Genomic DNA, 14,450 nt, shown 5'->3' on the forward strand with positions numbered 1-14,450 from the left:
TAATCACCTTTAATGGCATGTAAACAGATATGACATAAATTCCGTAGTTAGGGGATGGGGGCGTTTAGGAGGAGAGACACAAAATCAGGGTGGAATTAGTCTTAATGGGAGGAAAACCTAAGGGCATTCAAAATTTTAAAGTTTACCAACCTGGCCTGCAGTGTCGAATTATTTCTAAATGGGAGGAAGTAGCAACCTGACTCTAATGGACCTCTCCTGGAAGTTTAATAAAAGGTATAACTTGAACGGGGCCCTAACTTGAAGAAGAGAAGAAGAAAAAAACAGAACAACAATAAAGAGTTCCTTCCTAAAACCTCAGTTTAGTTTTGGTCTATGGAATGAGATGAGAGCATACCTTCCTCTGCTATTCAAATTTGACATTCATTGAGGGTGGTTCCAACTGGGGGAAAAGACCATACCAAAGTGTGCTAAAGATGTCATTTTTTGTTGTTTTTTTGAAACAATTTATACACATATAATAACGTCTCATAAGAGGAAACCTACACGGTCCATATTGCTGCTTATTTTAGTGACCAATTGACAACATTATGAGAAAGCTGTTGAGGAGTAATTCACAAATCTCCCCAGCCAGACGCAGATTGGTTATCTGAAACCTGAGAGTAAAAGAGGAGAAGATCATTAGAAACATAGCGAATACAGAAGCAATAAATACGGAACATAGATGCTGGAAACAATAGATGACAATTCAGTTTAAGGTTTCAAAAACTATCTCAGAGGGAACGATGTAGTCAGCTAGAACGACCTATGACTCTATCTCAATGATCCTAATCGAACAATTTAAAACACCCCTAAATCTGAAACGAATGGTAAATTATTGAAACTAAAAAGGATCCCACAACCTACAAAAGAGAATCAAAACAGAAGTTTAACTCTACAACCACAAAAGAGTATGTAGTAACCTTGACAGGATTCTATGTGCATAAGCAAAATGAGAATGACCAGTATCGATTTTGAAACATAGCTTAGCCGATCAAAACTTGGGATTACGGGGAGCTGAAGTTGAAATTTGGTCTTCTTTGTTACGAGTTGAGGAATTGAGGAGGTTGGCTACGGCGATCTACCGGAGATTAACAGATAAGCATGGAGGAGAGGGGAAGAGAGACAACCGGGGAAGAGAGAAAACCGGTTACGGGTTTCGGAATATTTGTGTGCCATTAACCCACTTGCAGCCCATTAACAAATGCATGATATACAGCCCATTATGTGGGTAAGTTTTTTCTCGAACAAAGAATTTTTAAGGTGCCACGTGTCGGGTGGAGGGAGCTCCTCAAAGGGTGTAACCCTACTTTATTATATTAGATATTGTTAGAAGTGGCATTTACAAATATATTTGTAGGTATGAAAAATTATGTCTTAAGTTGAATATCGAGAGACATAACAACTGGATTGAATAACAATCTAAGCAACTATGAAAATTGTGAAAGCGATTTCTACCGGAAAACATGAACCTTTTTTTCTCAAAAAAAATATATATATAATCCCAGGGAAAACGATTTTGTGAAGATTTACCATTGTTTACTCTATTACTCTATCTCTTGCCCTTCCCTTTGCTTAAACCCAAAAGCGGATCCCGACCGCATTTTTTATGTTAATGAAACTGTGTACGCCACCACATGAGGTAAATGATCAAGGGGTGAGTAATAGTTATTGCAATGGAGAGGTGGTTGTTGAAAGCCATTTAGAGAAGAGAATCTTGTAAAGAAAATCTTAGGGAAGAGTAAGAGGTCTGATCTTAATTATTTAGGGGAACTCGAATTATAGAAGCTTAAACGCCGTTGGCTTACGCTTAAACCTAGGTCTGTGGTTGTTTTCAAATGATTCTAGAGATGCTGATATGGCAATTCCATAGGAAATTTTGAAAAGCTGAAGTGGACACAAGGAGAAGCCTCAAATTGTCCCTTTTATTAATAGTAATACTCATTCTCTTATTCTTTCATTCTCTCGTTTTCTTATCCTCTTCAACTATATCTCAAATTTTGTTATTGTCGTTGTTGTTGTTAATGCATAGTTTTTATTGTTTTAAAAGGTTTATCTTTATAGTTTTTGATATTTTAAAAAGTTTATCTGCATTGTCTGTTTTAGATTATCATCTTGTAAGTAATCATTTTTTATATTCTTTTACCTGTATATTTACTCCACAAGTTCATGAGGTTGAAAAGATCCATGTTTAATTCTATATTCTCTTCTAACACTCAAATTAATTAAATGGAGTAAAATATAGAAAAATAATATAATTAAAACACATAATAACTTAGAATTGTAACTCCTATTTTTCTAAATTTAATTCTACATCACTTCTATTCCAAGAAATACTCATTCTTTTATTCTCTCATTCATTCATTCTCTCATCCTCTTTTACTATACCTCAAATCTTTTTCTTTTCTTTTGTTTTGTGTTTTTTGTTGTTGTTGTTGTTGTTGTTGTTGTATGGGTTAACAAATCAATCCAAATATCATTGTAAAAGCTTAATTCTAAATTATATTTTTGGAGTTTGTAAGGTATATATATATATATTACATTGTTTTTTATCTTTTAAAAAGTTTATCTCCATTGTCTATTTTAGATTATAATCTTATAAGTAATAAATTTTTAATATTCTTCTACTATATTCACCCTACAAGGTCGTAAGGTTGAAAATATCCATATCTAATTCTCTGTTCTCTTCTAGCACTCAAATTTAAATGGAATAATATATAGAAAAAGAATATAACTTTAAAAATATACCATCTAATTAAACTCTCTAAAGATGAAACCATTAGTACGAAATCTAGCACTAGAATTTAAATTGATGAATGAAAATTTAGAAAAACAAACCAAAAAGATAGAAGTTTTCCTTGGCAATTAGTTATACAAAAACTAATTTAGTTTGTCATTTACAAAATAATATGAATTTGAATATGTACAAGTTAAAATTTCATTGGACCACTTGGTATTCATTTCATAAGAAAAGCAAAACAAATTAAAAATTTATATCTAATTAACTCACAACTAATGTCATATGTAATTCTACATTTAACTCAAATGTAATTCCTACCCAATAATTATTATAAATTTCATTCTCCCACTAATGTGTTTATCTTTCAAGATAAAATATCTTTGGTTAAATTTTCATATTTTTTATTTTTATTAGCTATATTTTTAGTTATGTTATATATATATATATATATATATATATCTTCTATTTATATTTCTTTAAACTTTGAAATGATGAATATTTATATAGTTACTAATTTTTTTGATACTTTTGTTTGATACAATTTTACAATAATACAATCTTAAGAAAAAATCTATTATTTGATTATGTTATTGTTACCAAAATATTATTTTTATAAAAATTCAGAAATATAATAAAAACCATTATAAACGCAATCACGCATTGCGTGGACTAACACCTAGTATGAATATAAATGAATATTTGGAAAGATTTGCTCTCAAAATGCACCACACTTAATCATTATCCAATCACACAATCCAAAAAAAAATCAATTCGATTTCACTATAAAAAAAAAAAAAAAAAAATCATATAATCAAATTTCAACACCAACATAAAGAAATCCAAAACTTACTTGGACTTGGATCTTCATCCTCGTTCTCGACCTTGAACAACTCAGCAACCTGTGTAAATATAATATCATATCATTATCGAATCAGAAAAAATTCCATAGTCAAATTTCAATAGCAAAACAAAGAAATCAAAAATTTACTTTGACTTGGATCTTCATCTTTGTTCTCGACCTTCAAAAACTCACCTACTTTTGTAAATAGTTTGATTTCACTGTCCAATCACAAAAAATTCTAGAATCAAATTTCAACACCAAAACAAAGAAATCCAAAACTTGGACTTGGACTTGGATGTAATTTTGTGTTTTAGAAAATGATATCGAGAAGATGATATCCTCTTTTTTTTGGTTGCTTGTTTTAGAAAATGTTGATATCATCTTCTTGGTAAAGTTGTGGTAAAGTTGGAGTCATAGATGATACAAAGGATTCTTATATTTAAACAAAAAAAATAGATATAGATATTTTATAATCACTCTTCAAGACCTTTTTTTTTTTTACCAAAGGATCTAATCCTAAATGAAAATATATACCTATGTATTTATTTTATAATATTTTAGTTTTCTTGGAATATTAATTAATTATACTCTTATCTAAATTTTCAAAAAAACGAATATTATATATTGTTAATGTGTGGTATTTAGTTAATTTCCAAATTTTCTAATATTTTGGTATCCGCATGTTGGCTGTTGCTGATATTGAATTTGAGTATCATCTATGGCTCCAACACCATACATACATGACAACAAGTGTTGGAGATTAATTGAGTTTTATAATAAGGTTTTAACATTAAGAGTCCAGTCTGATTGTTATTACGTTAAAAAGCCACAAACGAAGAATTGTAACTCTCATTGTTTGTGTTGTTTCGTGTATGTCATTTTGGTCGAGTCGTTTTTTAACTCTATATATAGACAAACTCTTTGTATTCAGTTTTTTTTTCCAGTTAAACAAAATTTGTGTCTTGAGTAAAAGAGAGAATCTTACGCGTGTTTCAAAGTAAATTATATGTATGCAAATAGATTGTGAGATACTTCTCATTCTCTGATTTTTTTTTGTTATTTCATACCCTGCTGAGAGAATCAAATTTTAACAAGAACATAGTTCGTTCTCGTGGCATTGCTCATATCTGATAAATTATGCTCTATGATCCTGCTCTCTCTGTATTAGTAGGGGTGTCAAAATGGTTAACCCTACCTAACTCAACTCATTATCTAATGAGTTAAAAGTTAAATAAGTTTATGAGTTGACTTAACTCATTTAACAATTGGGATGGATCCACCCATGAATCCATTTAGTTAAATGAGTTAGATAATTAATTCAAATTTAATATAAAATAAATATAATTAATTACAATATAAATTAATTAATATTTAATATAAAATTATAAGATGATGATGATGACATCATGTTGCTGACTATAATATATATATATATATATATATATATATATATATATGTTGATATGATGATGGTGATGTTAATATGATTATGAAATTATGATGGTGATGATGATAGTATGACAATGTTGATGATGATGATAGTTACATGATGGTAGTTGATGATGATGATAGTATGATGATGTCGATATAATGATGGTAGGATGATGATGATGTTAGTAGATATGATGATGATAATATGATGATGTTGGTAATATGATGATGATGTTGATAATATTATGTTGATAATGAAGAAATTGATTAGTTAGTGGTTAACTCATTCGACTCATGAACTCATTTAATCATCAACTTATTTAACCCATCAACTCATTAGAGTTCATGAGTTGAGTTGAGTTGAATTGAGTTGACTCATTAATCTTGACCCATTTTGACACCCCTAATCGTCATCATCATCCTACCAACATAAGTATCATAAGTGTTGTTTCCAGTTATGGATAATCTTAAGAGTTTTATGTTGAATCTTTCTGATAAGATTTCAAATTGTATAATTCTCTTAAATACGAAATAAATGGATATTGAAATGTTACAAACTCAATTTTGGCGTAAAGTTACAAATGCTCTTGAACTCTGTAGTAATCTTTACTATTTTTTTTTTCCTTTTCACACCAAATAAATGCAATTTATATGGTCATTGATCAACTGTAGAAGTAGCCTATATCATCCTGTTAACAAAAAGTAAGTAAGCTGTCAATTGTTAAACATATCCCCGTTGAAATCAAGCGAAAGAAAAGTATCTTCATTGTTTGTAACGGTAGAGTCAAAAGCTGAGAAAAGTATCTTCATTGTTTGTCTCTTCTTTTCCTTCGAGAGTGCGGGAAAAGTTATCTGCTTTAGTGTTTTTTTTTATTTTTGATGAATTATTATGTGGTTAGGCTTTGCTTTGGTTGTCTGTTTTAGTCGTCCTTTTTGCAATGGCCAATGGTGTGATTATTATGTCTTTTGTCTTCTTGTTTCAAGGTTCCATTTTTTCAGACTTTGTCACATGTCTTTCAACTCTGTAGCGGCTTTGACTGAGAGATTCATTTCCTGATCTAAACCCTATCAGTCGTGTGCTAGGGTTTATCTCTCACTTCCCTTTTCGAGATTCCAGACAAGTAAGTAAACCTTAAAAAACCTTGATAATACAATATGTTCGATGCATTGTTATAGTGAGTGCTGCTGCTTTTAGTGTCTTTAAAATCTTTAAAATCTTGATGAAACAATATTCTCTAAGTGTTTTTTACTTATCATTTGTTTCTCTTATGAGTTGTTGAGAATTTGGGTTATGACAATAATATTTTTGCTGTAATTGGGGAAATGGCAAGAACAAGTCTTATGTTTATATAATAAAGAAGATGACTTTGGCTTGTTGTAGTAGCCATTTATGGTCTGATGATTGTCTAATAATACAGATATAGTGTGATTAGTATTCTAACTTAGTGTCTTTGTTACGTATGGTCATAAATATAAACAAAATATCTTGATAGCTTTTTTTTGTTATTCTTGCAAGTCTGATAAGCTTTTGAGATACCATGATGTGCGTAGCCATGAGCTTTGATTTTCTTCTCTGTCATTTCCAGTTTTGCTTTGACTTATTTTCATTTTGCTGATGCCTTTTTGCCTTTCTTACTACTTTCTTACTGTTTAGCTTAGCTTGAATCCTAGCAGCTGCAGCAGTGTTTGTTTCTTCTCTCTTTTATCTTATCCGCAAACTTTTTTTTCTTCAAAGTTTCATACAAAGAGATGAGTACTCACAACAAGCGGTTCAATGGCGGAGACGATTTCCCGCAGGAGGAAAAGGAGAAGTGTTGGGAGAACGCAAAGGTTGTCCCTGGAATGAAAAAAGATAGATGGCGCCTAGATGTCCAAGAAAACCCGGTTTGTAAGGCCTTAAAACAAGGTTTTCTTGGATCATATTGCTACGAGTTTCATGCCATTGATAAAGACAAGGAACTGACTGCTGAAAACTGTCAGATTCTGTCTGCCCCTGCAGCCCGAGGGTTGAAGCCAGATACCTTACGCAACAAGATATGAAGGTTGTTGAAATAGCTCTCTACAATGACAGGTAATTTGAATAGGCTTTTCTATGGTTAGGCTTAGATTCAATACTAGATTGATAATGTTCTCTGCTTAATTAAGGGTTTCGTTTTACATATGACTTGTTTCTAGATTGATTTATATGTCCACACACGTTCTTGGCAGGATTTGTAGTTCTGTTCATCTTTTATGAAGAAGTTAACTAATGTTTAGCAGTTGATGTTTTGCAGTGGAAGCAGTGAAGAGAAGTGATGACGATCCAGAACCTATAACATGTTGTGCTTGTGCCACTTGAGTTTATCTAATCTATGTTTTCTGACTTTTTTAGCCTTATCTAATTTATGTTGTATGACTTTAGTAGCATTATCTAAACTATGTTGTACTATGCGTAGCGTGAACAAAATGATAAAATGAAGATTGTCTAATTCATTTCGAAAAAGTGACTATCAATTTTTTCTTAAGTCTATACAAAATTACAAATTTAAATAAATACCTAAATGAGTATCTATATATAAGATCATCTCCAATAGTTTTCCCTATTTTTTTCCTCTATAATAGAGATCTTTATAATAGAGTTTTACTCCAACCCATCTCTATTTTCACCTCTACAATAGAGTTGCTCTATTTATAGAGGAATCCTTTATAGGAAAAGATAGAGTTCCTCTATAAATAAAGGAAAAAATAGCAATTTGTATTTGTACGACAAAAAAAAAAATAGCAATATGTATTTGTACGACAAAAAAAAAATAGTAATCTCTATTTTAGAGGTGAAAATAGAGATGGATTGGGGTAAAATTCACCCCTATTATAGAGGATCTCTATTATAGAGGAAAAAATAGAGGACAATTGGAGATGCTCTAATAGCAAACCCATTTTTGGAGGTCAAGTTTAATCTAACGGATGAGATTGTTTCTATTGTCTTTTCTAACGGTTTAGAATTATTAATGATCCCAACAGTTGCAAGTTTTTTTTTCCAATAATCGTGTTTCTTCGTCGTACCCCCATCTTTTAAAAATCACACCTATTAATTTTTACACTTATTTGTTTCACACCTCTATGTTTTCACACTTCTTCATTTATATATATACAGATTTTTATGTACTTTGAAAAGAGTTTTTGTTCTTTGAGTATTATTAATGATCTCACCCGTTGTTAATGATCTCAAAAGTTGCAAATTTTTGGTCCAACAATTTTATTTCTTCGTCGTACCCTCAGATTTCCATGTTGACACTCATTAGTTTTCACACCTTTTTGTTTTACACATTTTTGTTTATATAAAGTTGTAATGTTTTGATCCAACAATTGTGTTTCTTCGTCGCACCCCCAGCTTTCAATGTTGGCACCGTTAGTTTTCATACCTTTTTGTTTCACACCTCGTTGTTTTTACACTATTTGTTTTTATGTATACAGAATTTTATGGATTTTGAGCAGAGTTTTTGTTCTTTGAGTATTATTAATGTTAATGATCTCAAAAGTTACAAAGTTTCTATATATAATAGCAAACTCATTTTTTAGGGAACTGCTGACGTCATCTTTAAATCTAACGGTTGAATTTAGTTTTTTATTAATCTAAGGGTTTTGGTTCATTAAACCAAAGGATGTGTCTTTTAATTGCAACTTTTTATTGCCGTACTTTTGTGAAGCATCGCTTCTCCTTCTTCTCACAACCTTTTGTTGTACCTCTTCACCCGCTTCCTTCAAGCATCACACTCCTTCAGTCAATCATCCCACTCATTCACCCTCATATATAGAAATTCCTATTCCTTAAAAAAATTTCTTTTACACTTACACGGCCATTGATTGCTTTATCGTCCCGTAGTTTTTGGTCCAACAATTCTCTTTCTTCGTCGTACCCCTAGATTTCTATGTTGGCACCCATTAGTTTTCACACCTTTTGTTTTACGCCTCTTTGTTTATATAAAGTTATAATGTTTTGATCAAACAATTCTGTTTCTTCTTCGCACCCCCAGATTTCCATGTTGGTACCCATTAGTTTTCACACATTTTTGTTTTACACCTTTTTGTTTATATAAAGTTGTAATGTTTTGATCCAACAATTGTGTTTCTTCGTCGCACCCCCAGCTTTCAATGTTGGCACCGTTAGTTTTCATACCTTTTTGTTTCACACCTCGTTGTTTTTACACTCTTTGTTTTTATGTATACAGAATTTTATGGATTTTGAGCAGAGTTTTTGTTCTTTGAGTATTATTAATGATCTCACCCTTTGTTAATGATCTCAAAAGTTACAAAATTTCTATATATGATTGCAAACTCATTTTTTAGGGAACTGCTGACGTCATCTTTACATCTAACGGTTGATTTTAGTTTTTTATTAATCTAAGGGTTGTGGTTCATTACGCGCTTCCTTCAAAGGATGTGTCTTTCAATTGCAACTTTTTGTTGACGTACTTTTGTGAAGCATCGCTTCTCCTTCTTCTCACAACCTTTTGTTGTGCCTCTTCACTCGCTTCCTTCAACTTCAAGCATCACACTCCTTCAGTCAATCATCACACTCATTCACCCTCATATATAGAGATTCCTATTCCTTTAAAATTTTTCCTTTTACACTTACCCGGCCACTGATTGCTTTATCGTCCCGTAGTTGTGATTTCCCCTCAGAGATGTCACCGTCACATATGATATTTGAAGTCTTCTTTAGTTTTCATGTAATATATGTCGCTTTCAGTTTTCATAGTTCTCCTCTTTGAGTTATAGACGGAGATGATAAGCAATAGAGCCAATTCGTGATTGATTTCAATTTTGAAAACCCAATTTGACCCCAAACAAAAAAAATCAAAAACCCTAAAACTAAATTAGAAAACGGCCGTAGATTTACTATGTCCATCGTTCTTGTTGTCTTGTATTTCTAAAATATAGATAATTCTGATTTCTTTTTGTTACATGTCATCAAATATTTGAGTCTTGTAATTAAATTTGGTCGATTCTATATATTCATATCTCATTGATTAATGAGCCATTTGTGAAGTAGATATATGAATGATCGTTGGTGTTTTGGAAAAAAATTTGAAGCTTATATCAACAGACTGAAATTTTTTTTTCTATTACAAAACAAAGCAAATTAAAATAAAACTTAGTTAAATCAATCTTAATATTTACTTTTTTTTGGAGAGAAAGAACGGCCGAACTTAGAGTTCGGGTCAGCATAACTATTACCAGTTGACGGAGATCATATCGAAGGACATTATCCAAAGCCCTGACTACAAACCGCCTCACAAGCACCACACGCTCTCAGCTCGAGGGGCTTCTCTTTACAGCTCCAATTCGTAACATTATATCGAACTTGGTTTTCTTCCCAAATTCTAATCTTGTTTTACTAAAATTGTTTCAATTCATAATTTTATAAAATTTATGATATGTCTATATTTTATTTTTCCTTAGCGTGTTTTTATCATGCATTTAGCTAGGATAACTGACTGTTTTGCATCATTTTCTAGTCTTATCTATCCACTTTGCATGTCTAAGTAGTTCTTGTATCATCCTTGCATACATTGTGCATTTCAGAGTATTTCAGGTATCTAGGAGACGTCGAAAAAAAATCACAAGTCGAGCTGCACAAATCGAGCCACTCTCAGGTCAAGCTGCACCAATCGAGCCACCCTCAGGTCACCAGTCGAGCTGCACCAATCGAGCCAGTCGAGCCACTCAATCGAACTACTGGATGCAGACGGACAAAATGGCTCATGCCAGGAAGACGCTCTGTCTGACACTTTTCAGGAGATTCCCAAACCGATGCTCTACCTTGTCGTTTTAAGTTTTAAGGTTTTCCATGTTGGACTACTATAAATACGTTTTGTTAAGTCTTGGCTGGACATCTTATCTTTTATCTCATTTTTCGTTTTGTTCTTAAGGTTCTACCTAGCCACCTAAAACGTTTTGAGACTTTGTATCCAGATATCTTTTAATCCGTTTAGTTTTTGCATTTGATTTCTTCTGCAAAGTTGTTCATCTCATTCTTGTCTATCTATTATATTTTGTTCAATATTTTTTGGATTTGTGTCTTTGGTGATGATTTCCGGATCTGAGTAGTGTTAGAGTTCTTGGGGATGGGATAGACTAGGTGGAGGATCTTAGGATGTAGAGTGTTTAAGCTTTGATTTGTATGATTCCCTTCTGTACTAGTGTTAGAAATACTAGTTTCTCTCTGATTAATTGGAACTAGGTTCTAGACATTTCGACACCCAAAAGGTCTTTGATGAAATGTCTGACCAACTATTGCCAGAGACTTACGTTCCTAGCCTAAGAGATTAGTTGTCTAGGATGTTTGTTGACGTGAATGAACTTGTTTGTCATGCCTGCTTGACCATGTTTCTCTAGCGAGAGCTAGGTTTGGAAGTGGTTGAGTTTGAGTAGCTTCTGTCAAGAAATTGGATTAGCTAAGTCGTGATGTTCATTGTTTAGGGATAGTTTGCTTGTGGCATGTTAAACACTCTGTAGACTAGGATACTTCACCGACATCAATTACTCCCATCCTTAGGAATTCTTTCTTTCTGATTTTTATTACATCCTGAGACTGTTTCTTATCTTGCGGTTTTGTTCATGCTTAGACTCGTTTTTCGTTTTTACTCTTGTTTACTTCTTGTCATACATTTTCGTTTCTAATGTTGTAGTTCATTTCCGTTTTTTTGTATTTTCATCATTCTAGGATTGTTAGACAAACACTCTTTTTATATTGGCTTGACTTGTGATTTCTTGATTGCATCTTGATTGCTAGCAACATCCCATTTGGATTGACTCCTTAAGTACTACAACACATAAGGTTAACTGAACCTACTAGGAGACACAAAAATCCTACTATCAATTTAAACAACTAAAAAATATATCTATAAATTAATAAATTCTATATATAATACCAAGCCTACTTTTAGGAATTAAAACATGGTCAATTTGAATCTCACGGATGAAATTATTTTTATTATCTAATTTAACAGTTTATGTTTATTAATGATCTCAAAAGTTGCAAAGTTTTGTTTCAATAATTGTGTTTCTTCGCCGCACCCCCAGCTTTTCATGTTGGCACACAGTAGTTTTCACACATTTTTGTTTTACACCTCTTTGTTTATATAAAGTTGCAAAGTATTGATCCAACAATTGTGTTTTTTTGTCATACTCCCAGTTTTTAATGTTTGCACTTATTAGTTTTTTTCACACATTTTGTTTATATTTATAGACTTTTATGGACCTCCGAACAAGTTTCGAGTTATTATTTTGAAGAGTATTATTTCAAACTTACGAATTAATAAATACAAAATCAATCATCTCTATAAGGTAGTTTTTTCATTGGGTTTGTTACTTGGATTATAGATAGATTTAGGTATGGAAGAACAGAGGATGGTTAAAATATAAACCTATGTGTAAACCTATGATTTTAGAATAAAGTTGAAGTTAAACTCAAACCTTACGTATAAAACTATGATTTTAGAACTGTTAGAATTCAATCAAAATTTGCTTTATTTCTCTAACCTTTGGACGTATAATATTGTTTTAAAAAATGTAAGGTGTTTTTATAATTGTGCTTTTTTATTCTTTGTTGTATTGTTAATATGCAGGGTATCTTTGTTGGAGTAACTATTATATCAAGTCCCGTGAAGTTTTTTTAAAAATTTTTTTTTTTACCAATCACTCATGATGATATGTGGTGATGATAGAGATATAAATATGCCAAAAATTTTAACAAACATTGTATAAAATTTTTTATATTGCCTATTATTATGTATATATTTAACCTATTTATATTTCAAGCTTGTAATAAGTTTTTTTTTAAGGTAAAATGTCCATTGGATATAGATGATCCAGGTTAGTTACCATTAATTTGTAAGACAAGTTTATTTGAAGTTATAGATTTAATTTTAATTTCTTTTACTTTCTGTTGCCAAACATTTTGATAATATATAGAAGTGTTCTAAATGAGCATGGAAATAGAGAGCGAGGAAGAAAAAAGGTAGACGTATTCATAAATTGTAGTATATTCTTTCTCCTTGATGTTGCTTTCGGCATTGCTTGTGTTCCTATAATTTTATGTTGAATTTGGTTGATTTTGTTTTTGGTAAAATGTTAAGAATTTGGTTGATTTTGTAAAGTTGTCTCATTAGTTTTATGGGATTAATGATTTGTTGGTGTCTGAAATATGTGTTGTGAAAGAAATAGTAAATCTTTGTATCAAAAGAGTTTCTTAGATTTTGTAAAAAGAAAAGACATGAATCTTCTCGATTCTTTAAAAAGCGATAGCTAGAAGTTCATTTCATACTTCCGATGGCAGCTTTGTTTTTCAAATAAGGAGTCGAAAATAGTCGTTCGAAAATGTTGAATTTTTTTTGGCTCTATAGGAACATCAATATTAACTGAAATGCAGCTATACCAACAGATAAAAAATACCATTAGAGGGGAAAAAATGAAAAGAAAAAAGTTAAAAAGTTGCAGTATTTTAATCCAACAATTGTGTTTCTTCGTCGTACCATTAGCTTTCAATGTTTGCACTTGTTAGTTTACACACTATTTGTTTCACACCTTTTTGTTTCACACCTCTTTGTTTTCACACCTTTTTATTTTGATATATATACAGATTTTTATGGACTTTGAAAAGAGTTTTTGTTCTTTGAGTATTATTAATGACCTCACCTTTTATTAATGATCTCAAAAGTTGCAAAACTTCGATCCAAAAATTGTGTTTGTTCGTCGCACCCCTAACTTTTCATGTATGCACCCGTTAGTTTTCACACATATTTGTTTTACACCTCTTTGTTTATATAAAGTTGCAATTTTTTTATCTAACAATTGTGTTTCTTCGTTGTATCCCTAGCTTTCAATGTGTATCGGTTTAAAATCAGATTAAATCAGACCAAATTAAATGGTCATCGGTTTTCAGACGGTTTAATTGCATATGTAGTTATTTAGACAAAAAAAGAAGTCTGTGTAGTTTTATTAAGGATAAACTTTTTATTGATGTTATTTTTAGAGTCGAAAAGTAGGTGTAGGAAAGTTGAGAATGTAATTTGTATAGGGGGGAATATTGCAGCAACCCAAATGTAAAATTAACAATGGTAGTGATCTCAAGTTCTCACTTTCCTACACAAAACAAAACCACTAAGAAAACAAAACCACTAAATATCTAGAGTGCAGCAGAGCCAACTAATTAAGTTTGAATAATCTATTATGTGAAAAAAAATAAGAAATTTGTGGTGAGTCAATGCCATGTGAGGTTAACAGATAGCATGTACAAAGTGTTTCCACAACAAGGCCAATGGCTATTTTTGCATGTTGTGTCTGCTTCTTTAACTGAACCAAGTACAAATCACAAATATCCCAATCACATTTTCATCTTCTTCTTTTTAGAAAGACTCCATAAAGAAGAAGAAAAAAGTGACTCCTCAAGAAATAAAA

The 14,450-nt window shown here is 31.5% G+C and overlaps 1 long non-coding RNA gene across 1 annotated transcript; it reads left to right on the plus strand.

Moving 5' to 3' along the window:
* Positions 5,979 to 7,348, plus strand: LOC109131578. The gene is made up of 3 exons (XR_002037179.1): positions 5,979 to 6,130; positions 6,745 to 7,080; positions 7,283 to 7,348. It is a non-coding gene; the product is annotated as an uncharacterized LOC109131578 (long non-coding RNA).

The sequence above is a fragment of the Camelina sativa genome, chromosome 1 (assembly GCF_000633955.1).
Source record: "Camelina sativa cultivar DH55 chromosome 1, Cs, whole genome shotgun sequence".
Lineage (NCBI taxonomy): Eukaryota > Viridiplantae > Streptophyta > Magnoliopsida > Brassicales > Brassicaceae > Camelina > Camelina sativa.